Genomic DNA, 8,182 nt, shown 5'->3' with positions numbered 1-8,182 from the left:
GGGTCCCGAACTATGCGTCTAGGCCGGATGGTAACAGGAGGCAAGGGACACAAAGTTTTACCCAGGTTCGGGCCCTCTCGATGGAGGTAAAACCCTACGTCCTGCTTGATTAATATTGATGATATGGGTAGTACAAGAGTAGATCTACCACGAGATCGGAGAGGCTAAACCCTAGAAGCTAGCCTATGGTATGATTGTTGTTCCGTATGTTCTATTGACTAGCCTGGCCCTGGTTTATATAATGCACCAGAGGCCTAGGTTAACAAGAGTCCTAGCCAAATACGCCGGTGGGGAGAAGTCCTTGTCTTGATCGCCAAGTCTTTGTGGAATCTTCCTTGTATGCGGCAGCTGTCCGAACTGGCCCATGAGTATACGGCCATGGGGGCCTCGGCCCAATCTAATAGATCGGGAGATGACGTGGTGAGTACCCCCTAGTCCAGGACACCGTCAGTAGCCCCCTGAACCGGTCTTCAAGTTAGGGACGCTCCTCGATTCTTCCGAACTGTTCTTCATCTTCGGTCGTCGGTCTTGAAAACTGGTTCAACAAATCTTCTTTATCTTCGATCTTGACGATCGCTTAAATGCATTCGATGAGTTTACACGTCGGGTATCCGAGGAGCCCCTTTAAGTTTCCGGACTTTACCAATGCCTTGTTATTTTTATGCCACACCTCGGGTTTGAAGTTGTTCCCGGGCGGCAGCGTCCTCTTGCGTCCGAGCTCCAACGCCGGACTATATTCGAGGTATCTTTTGCAACCGAGCACCAACGCCGGACCGCTTCCCAGCTCTAACGCCGGAATGTATCCGAGCTCCAACGCCGGACTATGTATCCGAGCTCCAACGCCGGACTATATCCGAGGTGTCGTAAATCACCTTGGTTCAAAGAAGTTTGAAGGAGTTAACCGAGCTTAATGCCGGAAATGCCCTCTATGGAGCCAGCCACTAGCACCCGAGTTTTATGCCGGGCTGCTTCCGAGGTGGTGCACCACCCCGAATGTGGGCCGATTTTTGTGAATATTTTTTTATTGGTGCAATTTATTCTCTGCCGAGATATATAGCCAGTAGCCCTCAAGGTGTGTATCGGTCTAAAACCCGAGATGCACCTGAAGGATGACGTAAGACCGCTGATCCCAGTAGCCGCTGAGACTCAGGTTGATTTGCAAAATCGGCGTGAGGATCAAGTCCAAGCTCGGCAGAATACTTCGGGACACTAAAAGCGGCGTGCTCAGTCCTCGAGACTCAGGTTGGGTGCGGCCGAGCAACCTGAGGATCAAAATCTCCTCGGAAACTATATTGCACATAAAATTTTCTGCATTGGACAAGCAATGCAGTAGCCCCCGAGACACTGGTCGGGTGGTAACACCAGATCAAGGGATCAATGTGCCCCTTTAATATTTGTAAATAATAAGCCCGAAGCCCAGTAGCCCCCGAGCCTTAATGCGGGCACGGGTGGCTGAATTAAGGATCAATATCCATAGTAAAACCACAAATTATGTGTAATGACTCTATGTATCCAAGTACTTTACGTCATTAATGCTCGGATCCGCATTGTACAAAACTTTGTTGACCGACCATCGGCTTCCACCTCCTCGGCCAATAGCTAAGGAGTGTTTGTCCTACTTTATAAAGCCTTTATGAGAGCAAAGGTTTACAACAAACAAGGCAATCTGGCCATACTATTTTATAAACAAAGGTACGCAGAGAGTTATATTACTGTTTAACAGAAGAAATGTATTCCAAAGAAAATAGTCCCGCTATCGGTTCCTTTCTTTGGGTTGTCATGCTAAGCATGATCATTAAACCTCAGCTCTAATGTAAGAGCAAAATATTGAGGATTTAGTTTGGGAGGCCAGTTAATAGCCCCCGGTAGTGTTCGGCGACAGTCGGGGTCAAGCCGTAAACACTTCGGCCAATGTTATGAACGGCCCATCATTTAACATAGTCATCGGATCGCTGACCAGTTTACGCTTATTGTGAAAGTCAGTTTTCGGCTTTCTCCACTGAGGTGCTTAACCATGTGAGCTGGAAGCACAATCGCAGTGGTTCTCCCTTTGCACGCCTAGCCGAACAAAACGGAACGTAGGAAGCAAGTGCAGGAGCCGGGCAACCCAACTATTGACCGAAGACACAATTCGAAACCGATGCATATATAGAAATATCTGAGAATGTTTTTGCCGAATCCCTAAAGGTGTCCGGCGTTGCACTGCAAGACTAATGCTGGAAAAGCACAAATAGTTTAAAAGTGCCAAAAAGCTTGGAAAACCAAGAAACATCAGTAAAAACATGACGTCCAAACAATATCAAGTGTTCGGTGCCAATCCGAAAGTTGGTCTTAGAAAAAAGAAGTGCTTCTGTCATGCTTTAACATGATACATCCTATCTCAAGACTTCGAGCGGGTCAGCCTATGGCTTCAACCTCCTATCCCGAGGGCGGAGTACTTCTCATCAGGCCAGTTTAGCAAACTAAACTCTAGAGGCTTTGAGAGAGAAATTAGGCTCCCCGGCTAGTGACCGCACACTCGTGTCGAAAAAAGGAGTGATAAATAATAATAATAATAATAATAATAATAATAATACTTTGCAACGACTAAGAAGAAGAACACTTATTATAAAACGGCTCAACTAAACTTAAGAGCCCCCAAGTGACTTGAGTAAAAGAATGATTGCATGTACCGAAGTACTTATATCATATCTATGTTCAACCGAACTTTAAACGCGTCTTAACCGACCGTCGGCTTCTCCCTCTTCAGTCAAGGACCGAAAAGTGTTATGTACTCCATTTGTCGAGAATATCGACGGTGTTTCCAATAACCAGGCAATCAGGCCATAAGGCTGTAACAAACAAAGCGCGCCCAGGGAACTTATGCTATATTACTGCAAAGTGTAAGAAGCATCTTCGAAGAAAATAGTACCCCCACCGATACCTTTCTTCGGTGCTCATTGTTATTATGAGACTTGTGCAATACATTTTTTGTACTCATGAGTTCCGTTGTGTGCCGACCATCATTGAAAACAATAAGAGCGCTAGCTTTCGGCTTCACCCAGTCTGAGGTCTGGCTCGGGTGACCCGATCGTGACAATCGTAGAGGTGCTCCCTTTACTCCCTAGCCGAACAATCGGGAACGTAGGGGTAAACACAGGAGCGAGGCAACCCAGCTTGCAAATCGCTTAAGTCAATATGGTGCATATTGTGGCGTAATACACGAACAAGGAACGAAGCCGTACAAGTATAATCATATGCAAGAGGAAAAGCTTCATAAAGGAAGCCCCCAAGTAAACGGGGTATTTGAATTTATGCGTCACAAACAAAGTTTGGACAAGGAAGTTTTTTACAAGCAACTTTTTTCCAAAAAAGTATAATGCTTGGTCGAACCGAAGACAAGTTAGAAATTAAAGCTTTGAGCATGAAAGCGACTTAGCTGGTTAATGTGTTCGGTATTGATGACGCGGTCCGAGCTTGATGCGGGGCAAGGTTACATCCCCCAAGCCAGTCCCGAGGTGGCGAAGCGGAGAGCTCGACACGCCGAAGTGGTGACATAGCACAGTAAATGCAGACCGGCAGAGTGACGCCGAAGTCCCCGGATCATTTTCCTGTGCACAAAAAATAGTGCAAATCGAAGATAATAGTAATAATAATTAAAAAAATCGTTGCATAATAAATAATTTATGCAAAGTGAGTAATAAAAGAAATATGGCCTGGCGCCGAAGTCAATGTCGATGCAGGGCGTCGGCGTGATGCGGTAAAGGCGTGGCAAAGCCTGAATTCACAGGTCGGTTCGAGTTCCGGATGCGGCGTTCGTCGGACTATGTACGGAAACTGACCGAACCACCACGCGACCGTCGTTAATGCGGCCATCATTTGATAGACCTGCGTACAGATGATGGACAAACCAGAGTAATAATTCCTTGGGAAAAATGAACCCAAACAAGCAAAAAATACTGGGATTAATAGCACTTGGTTTATTTGTTGTAGCAATCCGAAGGAAGGTGATTCGCAAAATTGGGACTTGATTCGCACACCCATTGCCTGATGGGCGATAAAACGACGACATGGCAATGCTGGCAAAGGTTGGCTCACCGAGGCAAAGCCCTCGGTCCAGCTAACGTGACGTAGCTGGTCGGCTAGTGACGCCGAAGTGTCCGGAGTAAGTTGATGAAGAGATGGCGAAGCCCCCGGTCCAGCCGAGATGTCGAAGCCTCGATGTCAGCCGATGAGTCGAAGTAGGTCGGCGTGATGGACACCAGCTTGAAGAAGCAATAGTCCGGCCCTGCCGATGCAGGTCGTGAGGTGGTCGATGCTGGCTTGATGAAGCAACCGTGCGGCGATGCCGGTATGCCCGCTCCGTGTAATCCGTGGGGCGGGCGATGTTGGTGATGATTTATCCTTCGCAATGCCGAACTTGTTGGGGAACGTTGCAGAAAACAAAAAATTTCCTACGGTTTCACCAAGATCCATCTAGGAGTTCATCTAGCAACGAGTGATTGGATTGCATCTACATACCTTTGTAGATCACGCGCGGAAGTGTTCAAAGAACGGGGATGAGGAAGGCGTACTCGACGTGATCCAAATCACCGGAGATCGTAGCGCCGAACGGACGGCACCTCCGCGTTCAACACACGTACGATCAGCGTGACGTCTCCTTCTTCTTGATCCAGCAAGAGGGAAGGAGAGGTTGAGGAAGATGGCTCCAGCAGCAGCACGACGGCGTGGTGGTGGTGGAGCTGCAGTACTCCGGCAGGGCTTCGCCAAGCACTATGGAGGAGGAGGATGTGTTGGAGAGGGAGAGGGAGGCACCAAAGATGTGTTATGAGAGGCCCTCCCTTCCCCACTATATAGGGAGTCCAAGGGGGGGGCGGCCCTAGGAGATCCAATCTCCTAGGGGGGTGCGGCCAAGGGGAGGAATCCCTCCTCCCCAAGGCACCTAGGAGGTGCCTTCCCCCTTTGGGACTCTTCCCTTCTTGAACCCTAGGCGCATGGGCCTCTTGGGGCTGGTGCCCTTGGCCCATATAGGCCAAGGTGCACCCCCTACAGCCCATGTGCCCCCCCGGGGCAGGTAGCCCCACCCGATGGACCCCCGGGACCCTTCCGGTGGTCCCGGTACAATACCGGTGACCCCGAAACTTGTCCCGATGCCCGAGATAGCACTTCCTATATATAATTCTTTACCTCCGGACCATTTCGGAACTCCTCGTGACGTCCGGGATCTCATCCGGGACTCCGAACAACATTCGAGTTACTGCATATACATATCCCTACAACCCTAGCGTCACCGAACCTTAAGTGTGTAGACCCTACGGGTTCGGGAGACATGTAGACATGACCGAGATGCTCTCCGGTCAATAACCAACAGCGGGATCTGGATACCCATGTTGGCTCCCACATGCTCCTAGATGATCTCATCGGATGAACCACGATGTCGAGGATTCAAGCAACCCCGTATACAATTCCCTTTGTCAATCGGCATGTTACTTGCCCGAGATCCGATCGTCGGTATCCCAATACCTCGTTCAATCTCGTTACCGGCAAGTCACTTTACTCGTGCCGTAATGCATGATCCCGTGACCAGACACTTGGTCACTTTGAGCTCATAATGATGATGCATTACCGAGTGGGCCCAGTGATACCTCTCTGTCATACGGAGTGACAAATCCCAGTCTTGATCCGTGTCAACCCAACAGACACTTTCGGAGATACCCGTAGTATACCTTTATAGTCACCCAGTTACGTTGTGACGTTTGGTACACCCAAAGCACTCCTACGGTATCCGGGAGTTACACGATCTCATGGTCTAAGGAAAGGATACTTGACATTGGAAAAACTCTAGCAAACGAACTATACGATCTTATGCTATGTTTAGGATTGGGTCTTGTCCATCACATCATTCTCCTAATGATGTGATCTCGTTATCAATGACATCCAATGTCCATAGTCAGGAAACCATGACTATCTGTTGATCAACGAGCTAGTCAACTAGAGGCTTACTAGGGACATGTTGGTGTCTATTATTCACACATGTATTACGATTTCCGGATAACACAATTATAGCATGAATAAAGACAATTATCATGAACAAGGAAATATAATAATAATGCTTTTATTATTGCCTCTAGGGCATATCTCCAACAGTCTCCCACTTGCACTAGAGTCAATAATCTAGTTACATTGTGATGAATCGAACACCCATGGAATTCTGGTGTTGATCATGTTTTGCTCTAGGGAGAGGTTTAGTCAACGGATCTGCTACATTCAGATCCGTGTGTACTTTACAAATATCTATGTCTCCATCTTGAACATTTTCCCGAATGGAGTTGAAGCGACGCTTGATGTGCCTTGTCTTCTTGTGAAACCTGGGCTCCTTGGCAAGAGCAATAGCTCCAGTGTTGTCACAGAAGAGCTTGATCGGCCCCGACGCATTGGGTATGACTCCTAGGTCGGTGATGAACTCCTTCACCCAAATTGCTTCATGTGCTGCCTCCGAGGCTGCCATGTACTCCGCTTCACATGTAGATCCCGCCACTACGCTCTGCTTGCAACTGCACCAGCTTACTGCCCCACCATTCAAAATATACACGTATCCGGTTTGTGACTTTGAGTCATCCAGATCTTTGTCGAAGCTAGCGTCGACGTAACCCTTTACGACGAGCTCTTCGTCACCTCCATAGATGAGAAACATTTCCTTAGTCCTTTTCAGGTACTTCAGGATATTCTTGACCGTTGTCCAGTGTTCCTTGCCGGGATTACTTTGGTACCTTCCTACCAAACTTACGACAAGGTTTACATCAGGTCTGGTACACAGCATGGCATACATAATAGAACCTATGGCTGAGGCATAGGGGATGACACTCATCTCTTTTATATCTTCTGCCGTGGTCGGACATTGAGCTGAGCTCAATTTCACACCTTGTAACACAGGCAAGAACCCCTTCTTAGACTGATCCATATTGAACTTCTTCAATATCTTATCAAGGTATGTGCTTTGTGAAAGACCTATGAGGCGTCTTGATCTATCTCTGTAGATCTTGATGCCTAATATATAAGCAGCTTCTCCAAGGTCCTTCATTGAAAAACTCTTATTCAAGTAGGCCTTTATGCTGTCCAAGAGTTCTATATCATTTCCCATCAAAAGTATGTCATCTACATATAATATGAGAAATGCTACAGAGCTCCCACTCACTTTCTTGTAAACGCAGGCTTCTCCATAAGTCTGCGTAAACCCAAACGCTTTGATCATCTCATCAAAGCGAATGTTCCAACTCCGAGATGCTTGCACCAGCCCATAAATCGAGCGTTGGAGCTTGCACACCTTGTCAGCATACTTAGGATCGACAAAACCTTCCGGCTGCATCATATACAATTCTTCCTTAAGGAAACCAATAAGGAATGCCGTTTTGATGTCCATTTGCCATATTTCATAATCATAGAATGCGGCAATCGCTAACATGATTCAGACGGACTTCAGCTTCGCTACCGGTGAGAAAGTCTCATCGTAGTCAACCCCTTGAACTTGTCGATAACCCTTAGCGACAAGCCGATTTATAGATGGTCACATTACCATCCGCGTCTGTCTTCTTCTTAAAGATCCATTTATTTTCTATGGCTCGCTGCTCAACGGGCAAGCCAGTCAAAGTCCATACTTCGTTTTCATACATGGATCCTATCTCGGATTTCATGGCTTCTAGCCATTTGTCGGAATCCGGGCCCGCCATCGCTTCTTCATAGTTCGAAGGTTCACCGTTGTCTAACAACATGATTTCCAAGACAGGGTTGCCGTACCACTCTGGTGCGGAACGTGTCCTTGTGGACCTTCGAATTTCAGTAGGAGCTTGATCAGAAGTATCTTGATCATCATCATTAACTTCCTCTCTAGTCAGTGCAGGCACCTCAGGAACATTTTCTTGAGTTGCGCCATTTTCCGGTTCAAGAGGTAGTACTTCATCAAGTTCTACTTTCCTCCCACTTACTTCTTTCGAGAGAAACTCTTTCTCCAGAAAGGATCCATTCTTGGCAACAAAGATCTTGCCTTCAGATCTGAGGTAGAAGGTATACCCAATAGTTTCTTTAGGGTATCCTATGAAGACACATTTTTTCCGATTTGGGTTCGAGCTTTTCAGGTTGAAGTTTCTTGACATAAGCATCACATCCCCAAACTTTTAGAAATGACAGCTTAGGTTTCTTCCCAAAC

Source organism: Triticum dicoccoides, chromosome 1A (genome assembly GCF_002162155.2).
Source record: "Triticum dicoccoides isolate Atlit2015 ecotype Zavitan chromosome 1A, WEW_v2.0, whole genome shotgun sequence".
NCBI classification, from domain to species: Eukaryota; Viridiplantae; Streptophyta; class Magnoliopsida; order Poales; family Poaceae; genus Triticum; species Triticum dicoccoides.
The sequence above is the reverse complement of the archived record's forward strand: the minus strand, read 5'-3'. Positions refer to the sequence as shown.